Source organism: Poecilia reticulata, linkage group LG8, assembly GCF_000633615.1.
Source record: "Poecilia reticulata strain Guanapo linkage group LG8, Guppy_female_1.0+MT, whole genome shotgun sequence".
NCBI lineage: Eukaryota > Metazoa > Chordata > Actinopteri > Cyprinodontiformes > Poeciliidae > Poecilia > Poecilia reticulata.
In genome coordinates this window covers 22,059,632-22,082,342 of record NC_024338.1, presented here as the reverse complement: position 1 = coordinate 22,082,342, position 22,711 = coordinate 22,059,632, and the positions used below count along the sequence as shown (strand labels likewise).

Here is a 22,711-nt window from a genome sequence, read left to right as displayed (position 1 = left end):
ATATATTTCTAATTACACATTTATATGTCCACTTCTTGAACCTTTACCTGTGTACTAACCTACCTGCATTAATATATGAATAAGCGGAATGACTTCTTTATCTTAAACCAATTATCTTTTATAAAAATAAAAAATAAAATACACCACTTATGGAATCACTTTCTTATTTGTACAATTCTGGTGCATTTTTATTTTAAATTTGTTTTATTGTAAATTAATAATCAACTTTGTRGTGTGGCAAATTTTTATTGACAAAATTATATATTTYGCCTAGTTCATTTTCCTAAATAACCATACCATGGATTCAGTTGAATTAATAAGCATAAATTATACACGTGTATGACATGTATAAGAAGCTACTCTTTTATTGTAGTCTACACACAGTTCTACAAATGCACTTCCTAAATACTGGTTAAAAAACAAAACATTACTAGAAGAGTGCTTTAAAAAAAGGTCTCAAGTTTTAAAAAYCCCACTCAGGAATAGCTTTCTTTGACTCACTCTTTCCTTGTTGCATCATTTGTTTCAAATTGACTTGAATTATTTTTAATGAATGATAACCTTTCTTTCTTTTGTTAATTCTAATTTGTTTCACGATGACATTAGTTTGCCGTTTGCCTCTGTGGATTTTCTTGACATCCTTACTTTGAAGTCCACGTCTGGATTTGAGTCATGCACAGGGGATTTTACTAAACATATGGTGGTACCGGGGCACAATATTTGAACCACATTTTGTTTGTTTTGGTCTTGCCTGAGGCCTTGATGGGTTGGATTTAGAATGTTTTCTTCAAGACCAGGAAAGACAACAGCGACAACTGTTTTTTTTTTCAAACTGCATCTGGGTTTAAACCTACTGACTTCATTCAAATGGAACCAATAAAATATTTTACCTTGAACATTTCATTGCTGTCATCTGCATGTCTACAAGTTGAGAAATCAAGCCAAAACAAGCATTTTCCAGTACAAATACAYAGAATTACATGGATTGTCGTTAAGAAAGTTAGATTGTTGCACTCTTCAGAGATGTCTGGTTTGTCTGATTTTGTTGGGCAAGTGGCATGTAGTTTATTCTTTGCAACACATTTGTACTGATTTCATGATCTTCAACATAACTGCCTTTGTAATATGTGATCATATCTACACATTATATTTTCCTGCTTTACTCCATGATATTTTCCTCGCAAGCAGTGAGCTTTTGTTGTAATGTTGGATCTTCAGACATTTTGTCATTTAACAGCTGCAGTTTTTTTTWATTTTTTTTAAGTTGACCWGGAGATTTTACTGTGCAATAGAAGACATAACCTTGGGCACGTGCGCAAGTAAAACAGGTCTAGCAACACCCACTGTCTTCACTGATGTGAAAGAAGGCGTGCCAGACAGTGCAGATCTCAAAGAAAGTGAAAGGTTAATAGTCTGCAGTCTTTAGGATTTAGATAATGTTTTTTTTTTTTTTAATGCCACCCAACATTAACCATACAGGTGCAGCTTTTAACCACAGACTGTCAGGTGTCTGCAGCATGATTTGATTTCCTCTGGTTGACCTCAAAAAAGAAGTCAGAGACATGATGGAGGGAAAGGGTGAATAATGCATTGGTTAGATTTATCACAAAGTGAGTGAGAGAATAACAAAAAGAGAAGACACACACAGTGATAACTCAAGTAAATGAAATTTTAATATTTAAATTTTGATATTTATGAAGGAACATTTATTCAATACAGAAAAGAAAAAAAACGCRATTAAACATTTTGCACTTCTGATCATTTATTTACAGTCATTACACAGCAGAAATACACAAAATAGACACAGATTTACAGAAAACAGTTAATAGTCACTAAATAGAATTTAAAGCAACAGAAGTGTGTCTCCACGTGATAAGAGAAGATCATGTTTATGTGTGATTCTGTTTATGTTTAAGTGTGTGTGTGTGGAAATGAGAACAGTCCCCTGTTCCTGCTGAACTGAGCCAGCCGACGTCACACACTGATTATCAGCACAGCAGGCACAGGAGACCGACCCAGCGGGGGGTGAGGAGAGGCGACGACGGAGGTAATTTTTCACACACACAGACAGACACAATCACAGAAGCATCAGACCAACAGGCAGTGATGCTCTTTTGGAAAAAAAAAAAAAAAACAACCAAAAAAAAAAACTAACAGGTGGAAGCGAAGGGAAAATGTGAACACAAAGCGAACGTCAAAGAAACACAACACTTGCCCAAAGCAACTCGGTCAGCCCAGCAACAGAAATTATGACATAAGGTGACACTCAGCTCTCCCTACAGGGGCGGCAACAGATTTAGTCTTAATGAGACAGCTGACATTTAGCAGACACAGACGCTCCGATGCTGCTCAGTTTCAGCAAATTCAACAGATTACAGCTTTTTACTGGAAATTTATAGATTGTCAACTCTTTTTCTTCACTGATTTTCCGTCTCCCTTATGATATGTCAGCTTCTGACAATACTGTACAGTGAGTCATCTGTGAACACATGTACTCCATCAAACACTTACTGTCAGCCTTGAACACATGGGGTTGATTTTGAAATAACGAGGTGTGAGACTGAGTTCGGAAAGTTAAAGAGTCAATCTGAGAAAACCATTTCTTTGACATCATAATATTTTTAAAGAAATCAGATTTAGAATTAGCTTTATTCGCCAAGTTTGTGCACACACACACGCACACACCCCCACACACGCACACGCACGCACGCACACACACAAAAGGAACTTGTCATTTTTCCAGCTATACTCTCAGAGAAGACATTTGAAATATAAATATATAAAAGGTAAAATTTTGTCTTTCTTGCAAATATTTATATACAGTTTTCTTTTAATAAAAGATGAAGAAATACTAATCAAATTAACAGACATTTTGAGGATTTTCTTATATTTTAAGTCAAATAAGTTTGAATTCTTTTACACAAATAGAGTGAAAACAAAATAGGTCAAAAGTATAATTAAGAAATTTTGACTAAGTTGGAACTTGGAGCATTATAAGCTGTTAGCATCTTAACCGTGGTATTCTCTTCTTTTCTTTATTTCATATTAATCTAGATAATATGGTCAGAGAGGTTCTAAGACCAAAAGCAAACATCTAACACTTTAGGACAATTAAAAAAAAAACAAAAAAACTGCATATCGGTTTACTRGCGCACTATTTTAAGAATCTTTAATTGGTTGTGATGATTGCATTTTATATCTTGGTTATTTCCAATAAAATATAAATCGAGAYAAGAGGCTTTGCACCGTTCGGGATCTTCTTGTATCAGATATTTACTCTGACTGGAAACACTTTACATGTTCCGTTCTCACTATGTGTTTCACACAGGAAGACCACTGGAGGCGCACCGCCCCTGACTTTCGTTTCTCCTGTAAAAAAAAAAACATCCAATGCAGATGTGACGTAAATGAAAAAGTTCATAAAATAGTATTTGCATGAACTGCAACAATGTTTTTTTATTTATTTTATTTTGTCRTTATTGRTAAAAGTCCGGTCYGGTCTTGACCCTTCTTGGGGTAGCGGTTAGCGTCATGAACAACTATTTTGTGTGTTTACTGCTATATGAAGACTCAAACATCAGTACACTTCAGGTATGATATTTTCTGCTTTAAAACTCTTTAAAATTCACTTCATAACTGAAAATCTTCACTTTTGTATTAACTCCTAATATGCTAAGTGACTTTGCTTAGTGAAATGTGTGTAAATTCTTCCAAAAACTTAAGAAATGTATCATTGTTTTGCACCAATTATATTACTCCAATTAGGAAAATTGCCTTGTTTTTAAAGTCATGTTCTCACCTGACTTTGTTTTCACCAACATGTAATTAAAAATCACTTTCATAACTTACAGGTTATGTTAGCAGACTCCCAATTTAGATCCTATTATTATTATTTTTCTGCTGCTGATCTCTGAGCTGYGGAAACAAACRCGCACCATGACACTTCATTAACAGATGTAATAGTCGTAATGTTGCTTCTGAAATTTGGTTCCTCTGCTGATCACAGTACCTTCACTCAACCAGAAAGTTSCTTTGAGATCAGGAATCTCTTTTTACGACGAAGACCTGGCCGAGACGACAGCCACACAAATCAGAGCTACGTAAAACAAATAAATGAGGCACAATGAGCTAAACAGAAGACACAGTGACCTCTGAGGAAACGCAATGAGAATCCTCTTTCACTACAACTTTTTTTTTTTTTATCTTAAGTCGTAATACGTTGGATCGACATGTTTCTGGGAAGCTGTTCCATAAAAGGAAACCTGTGAGTTGAATGTGGTTTTAATTATTGATGAACAAGTTAGATGTCTCTGATAATGAGATTAAGYTCTTTGAGGTTGGAAGCCAGCACAGCCATCATCAGATACTCAATCAGATTCAAGTCAGGACTTTGAGGCTCCTCCAAAATTTCTTCAGATCAAAAGAAACATGATGATAAAATGTAAATACTGAAGTGATTACCTTAACCCTAAATCTGCCAGGGACATGAATAATTTTAGACTGAGCTGTAAGTGTCTGATTTGGTGTGTGTTATTTTATATTTTGTGTGTTTTTGAAATGCACTTTGGTGCCTACCATCACGTGCTACATTTTATAGGATGTTTAAAAAAAAGTGGTAGCAGCCTCTTTATGTTAATGTTATAAAATATATATAATTTCAGAACTCCGCTTATTTTATGAACCCAGGAAAGCTTTATGAAGCTGAAATTAAATRTATATATAAAAAATACAGTTTAGAGAAATAAACTGCAAATTTTATTTCTCTAATAGATTTTTAAAATAGATTTTTCTAATAGATTTTAATAGATTAGTTACAGACACTGCAAAGCAAAACACATTTTCTCTTATAGCCAATTGATTTGGATGTTTGCTCAGTCGTTTACCTGTAAATCATTGCATGAAGAAAGCAAAATTGAACAAGTTTGCCATGGTGCACCTGCAAATAAAAAATCAGCTCAAGGAACTGCACAACCTTGAGTTGGCTCTTTTTTTTTAGAGACAATAGTCACTAAGAACTAAATGCACAAATGGTTACTACAATCCACCAAGATTCACTCAACTAAGTCATTTGTTTCTACTAGTTGCTTATTATGTTGTCGGCATTCTGTATCCAATCCAGTGGTGTTGTTAGAAGTGTGATGCTCATTTGTAGCACTTGTTTCCCCTCCCTGACCTTTACTCTCCCACCTGCAGGCTGCAGCCCTGTGGCGGCAGAACTTAACCACTGTGAACATGGCAGAGACTCACTGTTCACATGTGAGTTAAGCCCTGCAGCCACACAGCGAGGCTTGAAAACCAGCATTTGCCGGTGACGGGTGTGTTTGTGTGCGAGCATGCAAATGAAAAGCATGGGTGTGTCCATGAACGAGGTAGTAATTTTAAGTGTCTGTGGGTGTGTGCGTGCGTGTGTGTGTGTGTGCGTGTGTGTGTGGAGAGGGGGGATGAGTTCGAGAGAAGGGTGCTGCTTTTCTTCGTGTCAGCCATTGGAAATCCCTGGCAATGTGATTCAGTCCTGTAGTCTCAAAAATCACTCTGCCAGGAATTCCCCTGGCCAGCAGAGACGTCTAGGTGAGTCGAAAAGGAGCTCATCAGAGCATGCAAACATATGAATAATAAACACCAAAATAGAACTCCTGTGTCATTTATACCCTTGATGCATTGTCTCCCCTGTCACCCTCTCACGCAAGTCCTCTCTTTTAAACGTCTCGGTGAAATATGAGGTTAGAAGACTGGACAATTCGTACGTGCTATGCATTCATACGATGCTCTCGTCAGGTTCCCTTGATCTCTTACAAAAATAACTTATCAATGACAGAATGGAGAGTTCGTTAACAAGGAAGTGACACGCCCTATGAAGACATCTTCCCTTTTTCTGTTCATCCTCTTTATCTGAAGTCCTTGTGTGGAAAACTAGGACACAAGTTGAGTTTTCTCTGCTTTCATGTTACCAAAACACAAGTTTCTAAAAGAATGTCATGATAGCTGTTTTGTGATAGTCCTTTTAAAAAAATGCACCCGTCTCAAGAATACCTGTGTCACATCCCGAGTTCCCTAATTTGCCGTCTTCTTGAAGGTATTTTTATTTTAGCCGCATTAATAATCCACCGTCTGCAAGCTGTGAGTCATTGGGACGCGTTTGGGGAACTCCAGACTCTAAATAAGTTTCAAGCAGCCGCTCTGCTGGAGCACTGTTCCAAAAACACGGGAAGCTTTGACCTCTGCAATCATCATCACTGATCTGTAACAGTTTCAAAGAGAATAGTACACAACTTCCTCTAAAATATAATCTACAGGCCRATGCTTTCCAGTACTGCAAGGGTAATGTTCCTTTGTTTTCCAGTTTGCAGTCAAATTTACGCATAAAATTAAGTCACCTTAGCTCAAAACACTGATTTTCTTCGGATTTTTTTTTTTTTTGCAATACCTTATAATGGTTTATTATTTTTCTTTTAGTTTTGCAATAGAAACGCAGAAGGCCTGAGTATGACTAAGGAAGAATCATCGGTTGTATTCGATTTAAAAAATTTAATTGGATTTGTCGCTCTGGACATTTCACATACTTTCCATCCCGTGCCAAAGTAGCTMCACCTGGTCACAATAAAAAAAAACAACCAAGGTCACCTCAGGTCCCAGCACCCTTCAAAGGCTGCATGCTAACTCCCCTTTAACTCCTCTCCACGATCAACCTAAAACCCTGCCATCCCTCCCTCCTTTCATCTAGCAGTCGCTCGACTCGCGCTGTTATTTTCTCTGCCTTTTCATCTTTTCCATCGGTTTTTTCCCCCCTCTCTTTTTGCTCCCCCCATCAAACCCGCAGCCATTAATGTCTATGAGCTCATTCCTTCCCTTTCCCCCTGTAATGACGGCGTTATTGGGTTGACAAGCGCTGTCCAACACATCACCTCAAGCACTGGCTTGGAGAATCTCAACAGAGCTCACTTCTTTTTTCCCACTGCGAAACTGTTCTTCTGCCTCTTTGTAATTGGAGGTTTATTGTGGTTAGAAATAATCATACGGCGCTGGCACGTGGGTTGCATAAATGTGTCAACGTGTTGCATCTTGATGTAGGTGTCGAGCTGGAAAACCTGCATCACCGAGAGATGATTTCCAACAGATGCACTCTAGTAAAGTCAAAGGTGTTTTTGCAGTTTTCATGAACTATTGCCTTGTTTATAGATTCTTCTACAGTTTAGGGTGTGTAGTTTACATTATGTGTGTGTTCTGCTCTCTATACACAGGATATATGGAGGTCCAAGTGCGGACGTGGCCGTTGGCCGTGTTCCCTTCATCGCAAGTCCAGATTTGACATTGCCGTTTACACAAGGCCGCATGGTTAAGTGGAAAAGCCTCTGTTGAGACAGCTGGATCTCGACCTCTTGTTGTTTCAACACATATCAACCCTCCCTTCTATGGCTCGCAGGCCAAATCTACCTCTTCGAGCACAATATGCTCACTATCAGCAAACAAACAGGGTTATGTCAATGGGGCTGCTGGGCAAACATCGTATGTGCTTGAACTGGGATTTCACAGTCTCATAAACGAGTAAAAGTGCAAATGCATACAAATCTGACTTGGCTTTCACCGTAAAATGTAAAACAGTTCTCGCTTAATAGCAAGATCTACTTGAAAACTGGGAACATAAGCCATTTCAACGCACAAATTATCCTTGCCTCCATTTGGGAAATTCACCCAGGTCGATCACTGCTACCCCACTTTGTTGCAGTTTTATCTCTTTACATTCCTACCTTCTATTCTTAAACAAACCATCATAATAAACTTCTCAAACGATTATGTATCATTTTATCTTTTTTCTGTGCAATTAAGTATTTTAAGACTTTCAGAAATACATAATCATTGAAGTGCTCAAATTTTCCATATAATTTAATTTCCTGGTATATTATTTTTTGGAAAACTTACTTTATTGCATTCTATTTCCATTTATTTTGCTCTGATAATTATTCTTGTCAATGTCTCATGTGAAAAATGACAAATTAGGACTTTTGTTTGTATCTAAAAAGCTATAAATGGCCTGTTGTTGGTAGACCCAGTTTACTGGAGTCTTAAGACAACAATTCCTGACACGGGAGTATAAATTGCACATTGGTATGAAAAGGAGGGGTTGCCAATACTAATTATTCCTGGCTACATGCAGTGGGTGGCTTTATTTTATACCTTCAAAAACAAAATCTACAAAAGTATGTATTGGTGAAGGGTCAAAATGATCGGCCCTCCGCTATACGTTTTGAATAAAGATTCAAATCAGGGCTTGAGTTGAGAACTTAACGCCAGAACTCCTTTTCTAAAGAGCAAGTATACAATGTTTGCATTTTATAACTGCTGCTTTTACGTGCTCAACCTGTTCAGAATGACAAAAGCCAAAAAAAAACATGCCAACTGAATTACCAAAATGAGTCTTTACATCCCCCAGTTTGACAGTAGACCCTGAAGCGAGGCCTCCGCTCAAGATATTTTAAGATATTTTAACAACAAAACATTTGCAGCAAAAGCGCTTGGAAACTGCAAGGCACATCCCTGGATCTTTGTACTTACACACCTTACTCAGCACCACACCCTAGCTCAATCATCAGACAGAGCATGTCTTGGCCATGCATGTGGCCGAGGTTCTGATTTTGTTTCATGTTGCGTGTCAGGGTGTAATTACTTCAAAGGCCGTGACATTCAGCGACATTCGAACAAGGGATCTGGCTCCACAGCGGGCCTGATCTTTTGCAGTTTTCAGGAATCAAAGACAAACAATCACCGCCTGGCCTGGACTCAGTGGAAGAATGTACCACATGTGGGACATTAGTCGTTTTTTTGGGGGGTGGGGGGGTTGTTCAAGAAAAGCTTTAAAATGTTGTTGTTTTTGAGTGAAGAACCCAGCCCAAGCTCATGGTCCACTCCCTGTAGCCCTGTGCTTGTAACCCTATCCTCAGCCTGGTTCATAGCCAAACACCCTCACCACCACCAGCCCTGTACTTAGTGCACAGCTGCCCTGCTGCCACTGAACCGCACATGCACGAATGGCCGCAGAAATGGCACACATACGCTTTTATTCCACTACGCYAGTGTTTCCTGAGCCAGGGCCCAGCCATACTTGCCGCCGGCACACCCACTCACCCACCCAACAACCCCACCAAAGCTTGACTGGATCTTCACCTTCTCCTCCATTATTGCTCTGACCTTCCATCCAAACATTCAGCCATTCATTTAGCCTTTTACTTAGAACTCCTCCAGCCTCTTCCCTGTTATCGCAAGCCACAATCAGGCACATGAAAAACAGACTAACAGATCTTACTAAATGCGCTTTATCCTCACACTTATCTCATCTGTCCTTGCTGCGTCAGCCTCATGTGAACTTCCTTCAGCTCTTTTTCGTATTGTCCGCAACCCAATTTAGTTTATGTCACTGCCCCCAAGAGGGGAACCAGACAGGACGGCGGACAGGAAAACAGAGACAGACAGCCCTGAAGTGCAGCTGAATGAAACCTTGTCAGCTACAGTAGTGGCTGGATTCCCTTCCTTTCATGGAGGTTTTGGAGCTCACACACTTACGGGCCCTCTGAACAATGAGAGGAATGTTTGAGGCAGCTCCGGCCCTGCTTCGGCACTGCCATGACGCCCCGTCTGCTGCTTTTTGAGAACTTTTTATGACCTCTGTTCGCACTCTGCACTGCCAGTAAAAAACTCAGCCGAGAGAGCGTACACGGACTTGACATAAAAACAGGCAGATAAAGGCAGACGGAAAGGGAAGGCGGACAAACAAACGGGTAGAAGCTAAACAATTAAGCAGTCAATCACTCAGATGGGTAGTGGACTCTTAAATCAACTGCAAACACAGGCAGCCATGCGGAAAGTCAGCCATCCTATTCAAAGGAAGTATTTACATCTGACCTTTGTAATGGAGCCGCTTCATAGAGGCAAACAGGGCAATATTCCAGTGCTAATATCACAGTACATTCAAACAGCAGGAAGACTTTACACACGCTTTGTCCCGATCAACAGGCTGCAGAAGCTTCTGTAAAGTGTGTCCCTGTCAAAGACCAGAGGTTCAAGAGGGGAAAAAAAGCCAAAATTATAGTCTTTCCAGAGTTATAAAGTCATAAAACAGTAAAAAAAAACAAAACCAAAACAAAAAAACACAGAAGAAATCCTCAAAGAAGAGGCAGACATGATGCTGCACCCACCTGAAATAACAGTTTTTTATCCCTGCTCTCTGCCCCAAGTTCATTTGTCTCCAACGTCACCCTGTAAAGTCGAACTTCACAAGTCTCGCGCCTGTCACTCTTTTTGTCTTCTTGTCGACCCGTTCCTCCTCTTGCTGCGCAGACAGGAGTGTGTGTGAACGCGAGTGTGTCTGGGAGCCAGACAGGGTGTGCAGAGTAACCGAGTGGGCGGTTCATGTGGAGGGAATTCCTACCTCTCTTCACTCATGCACTCGTGACGTCAGAGAAGGCACCCTCCCTTTCCTTCTCGTGCCTCTCCTCTCCAGTTGTTCTGTGTACGGCCCAGGCTGCTGCTGGAACACAGGAAAGGGGGCTGGGAATTAATTGGCGCACTGCTGCTAATAAACGAGCAGAGGCTGTTTGAGTCAACAGCGGACAGGAAGAGCGCAGGGATAAATGTGCATGGGACAGAAACACAGATGGATCCGCTGCCGTGTTTGTGGTGTTGGATGAAAGTTGAGAGAAAGTTGTAGCTTGGATACCTTTTTATCATTGTTTGATTTTTATTGTTTTATGAGTTTGTCATTATTGAACAAGTTTAAACGCATTTAAAAGTGAGACAAATGAGCCAAACAGAAAGGATTGCGCAATGTTTAGAAAAATCTGTATATTATTGATGAACATTGAAATTATCGAACAAGGACTGACGTAAATCAAATTTTTTCCCCCGTCATCACAGTCACAACAATCTTTCCACGTTATCACAATCCTCCCACTAGCATCTCAAACATTAAGATCTATATCAGTTGCGAGCATCAAAAACTGAAACGTCATCCAGTTGGTCAACTTGCCTGCAAAGTTTGAAAGCATGACTTTTTAAAATGTTACGGTCCTGTAGATATTGCATCCAAGCAATGCTTTGTGAGTGCGAAACTTATCACATTGAAATGGCAATGATGATTTTAGTTTGATTCATTGTGCCGCTCTGCAGAAGTTGATATTAATAACAGTGACTTGCAAAAATTTTGACTGGGTTTGACTGGGCCAATTTAATACAGATGTGCTTAAATCTAAATTATTCCACTTTATGTTTGAGGTCAATGTCAAGTTGGATGGGAAACCTTTGCAGGCTCTAAAAAATGTTTGTATATCTGTATTTAGCGACATCTGTATATTTTCTCAACTCAGACCAGTTTCTCTGTGCCTGTGAAGAAGCGTCCCCGCAGCATGATGCTGCCACCACGGTGGGGATGGTGTATTTAGGGCAATGTGCGGTGCTATATTTAAACAACACATAGCGTTTTGAATACATTGCAACAAGTTTAATTCTGGTTTCACAAGAGTAGAGCAACATGTTTCCTATATCAGATTTGTGGCAAACTTGTTTTATTTCAGGAAGAGATTTTGCTCGTGATGTTCTTATACAAATGCCAGATTTTAGAGAGCACAGTTGTCATATTTACAGATTACTTTGGATTTTATTTGGGCATATTAAAGTGCAATGTACTGTATACAGTGATTTGGTAAAATATTTAAAAACCTATGTCACAAACATGTACTGCTTTTATTGGTGAATTAAATAAAATACATTGACATTTAACATTATATCACTATAAAACAAACATGAAAAACAAATGCTGACTGGTCAAATTAGGCCCACAGATATTATTTAGTGTCATAATTTGATTGTTGTTAGTAGAACGATGAAGACATGTATATTTAGTAATGTGCATTTTCTAGAGCAGTGTATTATTTATTTTTGTGAACCATTTAACAATTAAAGTAGAGTAATGTAGGTATGTCTGCAGCAGTGATAATATTTCAAATAGAATATTTTTCGGAAGAACTCTGAAATGAATGGCGGTAATTGAAGCAGAAAGTGGCAGGACATCTTTGTTTCATTTCAAGATTAGCAGAATAAATTCTGATATCAATATCTAAGTTGAAGGTAAAACTGCATCGGGATCCAGTTGCAGCTTTGGATTGTTATTAGGAGTTTTCATGAGTCTGTGCAAGGTCTGATCGGCACCTGTCAATAACGATTAACACCCACCCCTTCCCGCACACACCCCACACAACACCTATCTCCACAGGGGTACAGCAACACAAGCTTCTGAGAGGGGCTATTAGACATTTTACAACTTCCCCTTCTTCCCCAAAAGCCTCGGGCCGTGTGTGAGAGAGAGAGAGAGGCAAAGTCCTTCGCTGATGACCACGCCCCTGAGCGAGAGTGCGGACGTCACACATTCCACACGCATGCTCGTCTCCAAGCAACGCATACACTCAAAGCTTAGTGAAACAGCCATGCCAGTAAAACACATGACCGCGACACGTCGCTTGTGCTCTGATGGGATAATGTTTTGTTTGTGGACTTGTGTTTCTAAGTTGTCCTCATCGAGGGGATTTACAGCTTTGCATAACAGTCAACGTTTAGTGAGCGCTTTGACTTTTTGATTGTCTTTCAGCAAAGAATACATGTGGAATGTGTAAACTTATGTTTGATATACAGTAGTGTTTTTTTTTTTCTTCACTTGATCTCTTGTCTCTTTTAAAGTTTGTGCAGCATATGGGCTTCTTGTTTATGTTGGATAAACTGTCTCTGTGTGACTCAGTTAGACATGGTAGAGCACAAATAAATATCATAATACACACATAAATAACTTGACTGCCATAAAATAGAATGAAAAAAAAAAACCCAACAAAAAACCCCAAAAGACTCCAGAGATCAAAACCACGTTGCGTGCCGTGCACACTCTCTCCTCTTCCTCTGCCGCACAGACACGATAATTTGCACCGCCACACGCAAGCCCAATACTGTAATGACTGAGATGAAACAGGTCTGAAACAGAGATGCCGCTCATCACGAGAATTGTCAAGACTGCTTTCAATTCAGATCAATACCAGTCCTTTCAGTCTGGCTGAAATATGAGACAAAAAAAAAGCTGGTATGAAACTGTAATCAATGCCACATCTTCCAGCTTTTCCACCCATTGCTTGTTCTTCTACGTTTTTTTACAAAGTCTAGTGCATAATGTTCTTTTCCTGCAGGGAAAGACAAGTTATAAAAAAAAACAACTGTTGAATGAGTGCACTTTGCCTCACTTTTCTTTCACCTGATCTCTTCTATCTTTATGATAGTGATCAAAATTATCAGCGTAGCGTGTTGTATTTTGTAACACCGACTTTCTATGTTTCCTGGAAGCTGTGCAACCGTAGTGACGACTGTGGGTTATTTTGTCTTGTCATGTGGGAAGAAGTTCACTTTAATTCAAACTACTTCAAAGAAAACCGAAAGATGTCTCCATTGTACAGTGTGTGCTCATTTCTTCAGTGCTCCTCTGTGTACGTTCAATATTTACTGACATAAATCGTGTATTTGGATTTGTACATAAATCATGGTGTATTGTACAGAAGGGGAATTAATTATTGCATCTCTGTTACTATGCGAGCGGTTTATTTGGGGATATTCAACAAACTTGACGCTTTAAAACGTGAGTCACTTACCAAATAACTCTATTCTGGGCTACCGACCTGTGAGATATAACATATCAACTTCTGTCTGGTTGTTATGGTGATGCAGTTTCAATTATGCAACAAAAGACAGAGAAAGATATTCATTTGGCGGTAAGAAAGTGCTGCTAGATGTGTCAGCTGATCCAAAAGGTACCAGGCTTTCTTATTAAACCAGACTCACAGACAATGGGGCTCTTCTTATGAACATCAACATCTTCTTCTGCAAATAGAGATCAGTTTTGAAAAAAAAAAAAACCCCAAAACATTTTATGTAAATTTGATTAAAATCTTGAATCTCAAATTGCAGTGAAATCCTTCTTTGACGAGCTTCGTGTTTGGTTCTAATCTTATTTCTTGGTGACTTTGAGGTTTGAAGCTGCCCTGCAAATCACCTTGATCTTTATCTCCTCTCATAGGTTTTCTATTAGATTCATGTCAGGCTGGGAACCTACAAAATGTTAATATCACTTCAAGTCAGGAGTGTTCGCTCCCACTGAAAATCTTCTACTTGGCAACCTCTACCTCTGTCTTTTTGATTGCTCCACCGTCTCCATAAATCATTTTTGATCTCGCTACCGTCGTGTAACCCTTCCATTTCCAACTTTCTTGCTAAGAGTTTGACACCCTGATCTAATACCGACTCCACCTTAAACAAACTGTCGCTCCTACCACACACCTCACGGCTGTCTCACCGCCCCTGTACGAGACGGCACCGCCTGCACCACCCTTGAGTACCTTTCTACTGCGTCAGGCTTACTCACAAAGCACCACAGCTCCTTTCTACGCAACCTGTTTGTCTTGATTCACAAAGAAGCAATAAAACTACATCAATATTCTAAAATCAATTGCTGCATACAGATTGTCACCGCTCTTCTTACAGCTTAAGGACTCCTTCGTTACTGCACACACTTGTTTTTTTGTTTTTTTTAAATAGATATTTGCATTGTAAAATGTGTTTCATTAGCAAAGAAACCACAAGAGAATCCAGCTGGGTCATCTGTGCATGACTTTTCTGCAGCGTACCAAAGCGTTCAGATGCATTTTTGTGAAATGTATTGCTCTGACATTCAGTGGTCACAGCTAATGATTCATACATATCTTTGTAACTCCCTTAGCATTATCAAAGTAGCAGTGGCTCACTGAAAAGCTGTGAGTGAATACCTGTAAAAGCAACAATTTTAGCAGCTTCATTTAATCGTTGTCGTGTTCATGAATCAAGTTGCTTTTTGGAAAAAAATAAATAACAAAAACTCCAACTTTGGCTTAAAAGAGCTTGTGCATAAAGACATTGTCTTATTCTTTTTTTGTGTGCGTGGTGAGTTTGCGTGTATAAATCTAGGTTGGGGGATTTCCAGTCATTTTCATATGGTAACTACAGATGGCAGACACAGAAATCTCTGAGCTGTATGGCTGTCCTAATCCACCTGTCATTTCTTCATCCCTTTCATCATCCTCTTCTCCACCCTGCATTTAAAGCTTTAGGGGTTTTTTTCCACCCATTTCTTTCCGTTTTTTCTTTTTTCCTTTAACCCCTCCCCTCCTTATGCAGTCCCGGGACATTTTAGGTCATAACATTTCTATTCTTCATCCACGCCGGATTGTTTTACAGGAAACCAATCAAGAAGTGGGTCATTATGTTCAAGAAAAGACCAACTCAGCGTTGTCCAACTTAAAACGAGCCAGTGAAGAGGCTCCAAATGAATCCACTTGACTGAATGGTCTTTCCTTATTTTTCTCTCTGTCTCTCTCTCTCTCTTGCTACTCCTCCTCCCTTACCTCTCTGGTATTATGTGCAGGCAGTTGCCGTGGCGACAGGACACACAAACAGTGTGGCGGTAGACAGGAAGTGCTGTGGAACCACAATGGCGTCACTGCGGCTCTGCGCTCGCTCTCCACTCGCTCGCCTCTTATCCCCAGCCTGCTTGCATGCTATTATCCTTAGCAAGCTGAACGAAGACCACATTGCTGTCTCTTTTTCTCTTCTTTCTCAACATTATTAGCATTGCTTTTTCAGCTGTCCCTCGCTCTCTTTTTTTCAGCTTTGCACCACATTAGTGGCGCTGGTGTTTGGAAAATTGCTGTCTGATCTGCGGTGTCTGGAATGTTGGGTGTTAGGTTGATGAGTTGAAAAGCTGTCGTTTTTGAGCTTTTGCTCGTGTTAAACGCCGGGACAAAAATGCACATAAACATACTGATGTGTTTTGGGATTTTACAGTAACCTTTACAACACATCCACAGCTATTAAAAGAATGCCAGGGTGGTGCATTTGTAGCTTTGTTCTTGATGAAGTGAGTCAAAAAGGGGCCGTGTCAGAGATGGACAGAGCTGGGAATAAACGGGAATGTGTGTGGTCCCTGTTGCAGACTCTTACATCAGACTGGCATTTGTGTACAGTGCACATCTCTCCTGCTCTCCCTCTGTCTTTTTACAAATCCTATCCCTAAATATACTCCTCTGGAAAAACCCCTCGAGAAGATACCGCCCTCTTCCACGCAACATGCTAAAAATATCCTCCAAGACCACCTTTCCAGCCCCCTTCTCGGTGTGGTTTTCTGTCAGACCAGTCTCCTGTCGTTTTGATTGCTGACCCTCTCATTTGTTCCTTTCTAGCACTCAACACCAGTTCATTATCTCACACTATCCCAAACTGTCTGGTGTGTTTAGCCCCTACTTTGAACTCCCCCCATCTGGCCTCGATCTGTCTGATAGAGGTGCCCCCTGCTGTCCCCAGAGGCTTCTTGCTCTTTCTGCTGACATAAACAACTACTCATCCGTACCGCCCATGCATCCATCCAGGCAGCGGAGCAGACTTCCAGCTAAACCAGTCCGTTGACCTTCAGGCCAGCCAGATGTTAAAACAGGGTCTGTCTGGGGGAGAAACCTGGTGAACAGATGCGTTCCCAGAAAACAAAAACCGAACATTGGAGGATCTTCCTCATGTCGAGACAATGAAATGTTCACATTCGGATGACAAGGAGGACGTTACAGTTGTCCGTAAAGGTATGAAAACCAATTATTTCCAGAGCATAATGACACAGTTCATCTAGAAATGTGACAAAAATAACATTTGTACGGATTCCTACCAGTCTGACATTAGTGTGGAACATTTTCCCGATTCCTCAGTTTTAGATTTGAGTTGTTTGAGTGGTTCTGTGAAGCCTATTTCACTCCACGCCATCTCAGACGGATAAAGATTTTTATTCAGTCCAGGATTTTATATTTCTTAATTCTCAGCCAGTTCTTGGTGGATTCACTGGTAAGATTTAAGCCATTGTCATGTTGCTGGGTTTATTTCGTCTTCAGGTTGGACTTGTTTTAACAAATGGTCCGTACTATTCATGTTGGATTTCAGTCATGGTGAGTTTCTACAGCCTGATACAGCAAAGCAGCACCGGACCATGACGCCGCCACCTCCATCATGGCTGATATGAGGTTGGTTTCCTGGAATGTGGTAAAAATACTTTAATGAAGTCAACGGGAAATTAGATATACCCTCGTAGAAAAATAAAAAAAATATTTTTGTCAGTTTATTGCAGTAAAAATTTCCGATGTGGATAAAATATCCAGTTGTCTAAGTATGTTTGGAAAACATGCAAGTTTTTATAGAGTGTTTTAATTTTTTCACATCACGTTTATAGTTTGCGTAATTAGCAATTAAAAAACATACATAGTTCTGGTACATTGTTAAAATATTGTCATTTTTATCCCTTGTGCCTCAACCTAAGTGGAAAAATCTTCTTATGAAGAAAATAGTTTTCATAATTATAATCTTGACACAAATCAGGTGTTGATTGATATAAGAGAGTATAAACTAGAGATTAAAGATTTCCATTTCAAGTCATAAATTACAGCTCAGATTTACATAACTGGAATTCCCATGAAAAAAATACTTTAAAAAAAAAAATCTATTAAGCATCTTAATTATAGAAGTCTACCACTAAAAAAACTAATCTGCCTGTTTAATGTGCTGCATAGTGGGTGATGATCACCCTGAGCAAATTTTCACAGCAAATATGTCATACAATCTCTTTAAGCAGTAAAAATAAATCTTAATCTGTACATTTACCGATGTTAAAATGTGGTTCGAAAGAAGCTGAGGTTAACCAAATGGTCTAAGAATCTGTGGGTCAAGGTCATGTTTTGTTTTTGTTTGTTTGTTTGGGCTAAATCAAGATGGTGACTGAACCACCAATAAAAAGACATTCATAGATGTCCGTAGATTGGAGGAGTCATTATCCAGGATTCCCAGTAGTACTGATTGTACTGGCAGAGCAAAGGATCACAAAGGACTTGTCTTCCCCACCAATTTATCCAGTTGTTTGTCTTTCACATTTATTTACAAAGACGCTGATGATTTTTTTTGTCTTTTTTCCACAGGAAATGGTAGTAGGAGGCTCTGCAAAGCATGTCCTGAGAGGGGAATGTGTAAAGAATATCCGGTCAGTGCAACTGTGGGATATAAAACTGAAGCTATTTAAAAAAAAGCAAAAATATTAAAAAGCTCTTTGAGTTAACACTTTTTTTTGCTACTTTTCTTTTTATTGTTTCACTCTTACATGAAAATGCTTTACGTGTTCATGACCCCTTTCAAATGAGCAGAGATTCAATTGTTGTAACCTCCTCAGAAATTGCTCCAATCAGTCGAATGAAAGTGCCGCCACTGATGCTCAACCATTTCCAGCTCCACCTGGTCACCTCCAGGTGGTTAAATTTATGTTATAAATGTAAATATCTTGATCCCGTAGCTGAAAATGTCTACAATAAAAGAAAAAAATATATCAGAACGGTGCTAAAACGTTGCATATCGCATTTGTTGTCTTAACTTGCCCTTTTCAGTGGGAGGCAGGTATTGAGTAAAGAGTAGTTTAGCTTGCAAAATGTTTTACTGCCAGGCAACACTTTTTATGTGTACATAAAAAATTATATTGCGCATTCTTAATGTGAAAACCCTTCTGTTAAAAACGATTGGATTGCAGCATGTTCCTCTAAAGCCTGACTAAATATAGGAATATACTGGATTCTCCTCTCAGTAAAACCACGCAACATACAGTGACTTCTCAGGGCTGGCATCACTGCTCCTCTACTTTGTTTAGATTATCACATTAACTTAATTGGTGAGTTATGAGCTCCACACAGCAGCCTCAGTCAAGAATGTGAACAGAAACAACAGCAAAAAAGGAACTTGCTTCAGAACAGGAAGGAGAAACAACAACAGAATAATTCTTGAGAATCCAGACAAAGAGAAGATGACTTAATGCTCTATTTATGTCTGGGAAAAGTAAGAAAAAACAGATTACTGTATTTGTTCAACTGCAGTTTCTGCCCAGCGAGGCAGGAAGCCTATCTTTGACCACATGACATTTCTGTTCCTGTATTCGACGGCTGACATCATCTTCGGTGACACACTGCTCAGTGACTTCCTCCGTCCCGTTAATCACTCGGCCGCTAACAGGCAACGCACACTCTTCTCGATTCCTGAACCGCTTTTACAGCTCCGCACCACATTCCACCCTCCCTCGTTAGCTCCTCGGCCCCAGCATCAGCCGTGGAGGCATATTTTCCCCAGTTGGTCTCCCCACTTATAGGAGGGACCTCTGACTCCTTTTGTCGTCCCTGTAAAGCCTAAAAATAACTCTATGCTATGCTTTTCCACCTGCTGCTCTTGGTTGTGGAGAAGGGGCATCATACATGGAGACTGTTGTTTATATTGCTTTGTTAGGGACAGCAGAGTAAATGGGGTTGAATACGCATGTATAATCTCACACCCTGCCAACTTTTTCTGTTTTTCTGTCTTTATAATAATTGCTGTCAGCTGTCTTTGTTGACTTTAATCCCTTTAATTGAATAAAGTTGATAATGCAGCATTGAGAACTCCCCACTATTCTTTCCTGCTGAGTACAGTTTTTAAAGTAAGCTCTGACGGAGATCGACTAAAGGCTCAAAATACAAATGCATGAAAAAAAAAAAAAACAAACAGACAAACTAACAAAAAGAACATATTTCTTCAATTTTAGTGTCGGTCTATGAAATAAATCACATTCAACTTTCATGTCGCAATAAAATGCGAAACAGTTCAGGCGGGCTTGAATACTTTTTCCAGGCCTCCTCTCGAAAGTTTATCAACTTCCACTCAAGAATAGGAAAGAAAAGAAAGGAAAGGAATGCGCCAGCCCACGGCCGTTAGGGAACAGGTGATATTTCTAGCGCGTTATCTGTGTTTAGATAAACTTGACAAGAAGGATCATCAGTCTGGCTCTCTGATTGGCTGCTCCGAGCTGAACTTCAGCCATCCGAGAGGTATAGAAAGAGAGCGCAAACAGGGGGAAAGTTCCACATTTTGCAAGAGCTTATTTGACCACTGGACTCTAAGAACATACTGTGCTATTGTAAATTACATAGGGGCATTATTTACGGCTGCAGTATCAAAGCTCCGAGCTAAATTGAAAGAAGATGACTGAGAGAAGAAGGAAAGTTTATAGTCAGCAACATGGAGCGCTGTCAACTTGAAGTATGTCAACTTTTACGATATTGTAAAAGAAACAAAAAACGCATGCACACACATATTTGCAGGAAGAATGAAAGACAGTGTGTGCTGTATTCTGCCTCTCGGTTGAGGTCAGTGGACGCCAAAACACACACTCAGAGTGTGATTGGATAATGCGCCATGGTGTGTATATATGCATGGAAATCACAGCCGACACAAAACTAAACCCGCGGACTCATTTGTGAAAACAAATCCAGTCATATCTGCAACCTAAAGGCATTTTTTACTACTCTGGATTACCAGCCAAGTAGCTGCGGGAATGCTAACCAGTCACAGACCTCGGAAGCGATGAACACCAGTTTAATCATCTGTTTGCCTTCTCAAAACGAAAGCATTGCCACGCTGCTTGTGTAAAATGAAAAAGTAGACGAGGTGATAAAACTTTCTTTTCCTTTAGGGAAGCCAAATAATGCAAACTTTTACCGCGTAATGAGGCCGCCACTCTGAGTGTGTTGGCGTCAGACAATAAATAGGCGGCTTAGCAAGTTAATCCAAGGTGTGCACAAACTGGGTGTGGCCCTGCGCGTTTCCTCTTCCCCCACCCATGTGATAGTTGCTCTTCGGAGAGGGTATGTGCCTGCACTCGCACCCTCTGGATCCCCAGTTTCCCTTCGCTTTGATCCTCCGTTTCTCTTTCCCACTCATTTTAACTGGAATCTTATCTTTTTCTCATCTTTCCCTATTTATTTCTCCCTTAATCTGAACTAATTATCCATCTCATTCCCTTCTCTGAGTGTTTCGTTTTCGACCTACTTGCCCTGTCTCTGTGCATGTAGCTGTCCTTATTTGGCTTCTCTTTGACTGAGTGGGGAGTGAGCATGAATGTGACTGTGTGTGTGTGTGTATGCGTGTGTGTGTTTCCTCCTGACTGTGACTCACCGCTCGTCTGACTCACAAGCGCTAACAAAAACACAGTTGCCTGGGAGACGCACCCCTTCGCCCCCTGCCACCATTTTTTTTGCCTTTCCCCTCCCTGTCAGCCTCTGGTTTCCCTCYCTCTCTCTCTCTCTCTCTCTCTCTCTCTCTCTCTCTCTCTCTCTCTCTCWGGCWYCCCMGGCAGCYCTGGCACTGGTAAATAGATGCCACTCTTGAGGAGGATTAAGGTGCTGAGGTTAGTGTGTGTGGGATACTGTGAAGGATCTAAGGACGCAGGAGAAATCAACAAACATAATCACAATGAGTCCCAAAAGTTTCAACCCTTAAAAACTAGTACAGACTACTTAAACGAAAGTTTGGAAGGACGTAAGAGGGCAGAAAACCTGGGGTTTAAGGCGAGCAATCATCCATCATCAATAGGAAGTTAGAACTGCGTGCGACGACCGAGACAGGCTAAACAGAAAGTGCCCACCTGTGGCTCTATTCTCTGCCTCTGTTCTCTTGCTTTTACTGCTCTGAAATTGCAGACTGCTTTGAACTGGGGCTGTCCTTTGATGTGCTGGCGTCATGGCTCGGCCTCGCCATAACCTCCAGGGAGGTTGATAATGTGGCCACGTGTGGAGTTGCATTTTGAGCAAGCTCAGGTAGGGCCCAATGTAACCACAGCCTCATGCTAGAAAAGGTTTGTCCCACTTCCTGGATCTGAAACGCTGATGTTGTGCCTCCTAGTGGACGAACTGTAGCTTATTAGCTGCTGCAATGTGTGTTATTATAGAAAATTAAGCACTAAAAGGTAATAAATATGTTGACTCTGGCTGAGCTACTGATTATAGGCACAATTTAGATAAGAGCTTAATAAGTATCCATCTAGTAGCATTTTCTCCTCCAATCGTCTCTGGGCAAAAGTCTTGAATCATTTTGAATCATCATCATCTTTTAACCAGGTTGTAATTGTAAATACTTGTTCTGAAAGGTTGTTTTTTTTCACTTTTTTACCATTTACTTCCAATGCTTTGTAATAATTGTCAGTAACATGCATCAATATTTCTTTATGCTTATTAAAATATTTCAGAGCTTTCATTTGAACAGATCTGTCATCAAAAGCATTTTTTAAAACTTATTTTGATCTATGAATAAAGCATGAATAAAAGATTACTACCAGTAGTCTCTTGCAAAAAAATTGTTTTTTAATAGATACATTTATGGAAAATACTTTTGAGACCAAAATGTAAGTTATTGGTTTACTTACATGTAGGGAAGAAAACTTGATTACATTGTTGCCATGCTGAAACACGGCAGTGGCAGCATCATGATGCTATCCAGGGGAGCTGGTTTGGACTTTGCTGAAATTTCGTTTATTTGTTTCTAATAAAATGCCTTTCAGATGCTTTTCATTTGCTACAGATGTCTTCTTTAGGCTGACCATTGCTGCTTTTGTCCTTCATTTCCTCTATTTTGAAGCAAACGCGACACAATATGCTGCTGTGGACAGAAACACAAAAACACCAATTTAAATTACAACACTGATGCACTTTCAAAAGTCTGAAAGCCACTTTGAAAATATGTTGCTTTTTGTCACACACACACACACACCCCCACACTCCCCCCCCAC

At 40.0% G+C, this 22,711-nt stretch overlaps 2 long non-coding RNA genes across 2 annotated transcripts; one reads left to right on the top strand and one right to left on the bottom strand.

Annotated features, from left to right (window-relative positions):
* Window positions 1–4,994: 4,994 nt before the first annotated feature.
* On the bottom strand, window positions 4,995–10,653 carry LOC103469306 (uncharacterized). The gene is made up of 3 exons (XR_534328.2): window positions 10,421–10,653; window positions 10,188–10,321; window positions 4,995–10,033 (listed from the first exon to the last, which is right to left on the bottom strand). It is a non-coding gene; the product is annotated as an uncharacterized LOC103469306 (long non-coding RNA).
* A 4,888-nt stretch (window positions 10,654–15,541) lies between these two features.
* Window positions 15,542–19,493, top strand: LOC103469307 (uncharacterized). The gene is made up of 3 exons (XR_534329.2): window positions 15,542–16,679; window positions 16,983–17,111; window positions 18,057–19,493. It is a non-coding gene; the product is annotated as an uncharacterized LOC103469307 (long non-coding RNA).
* Window positions 19,494–22,711: the final 3,218 nt, after the last annotated feature.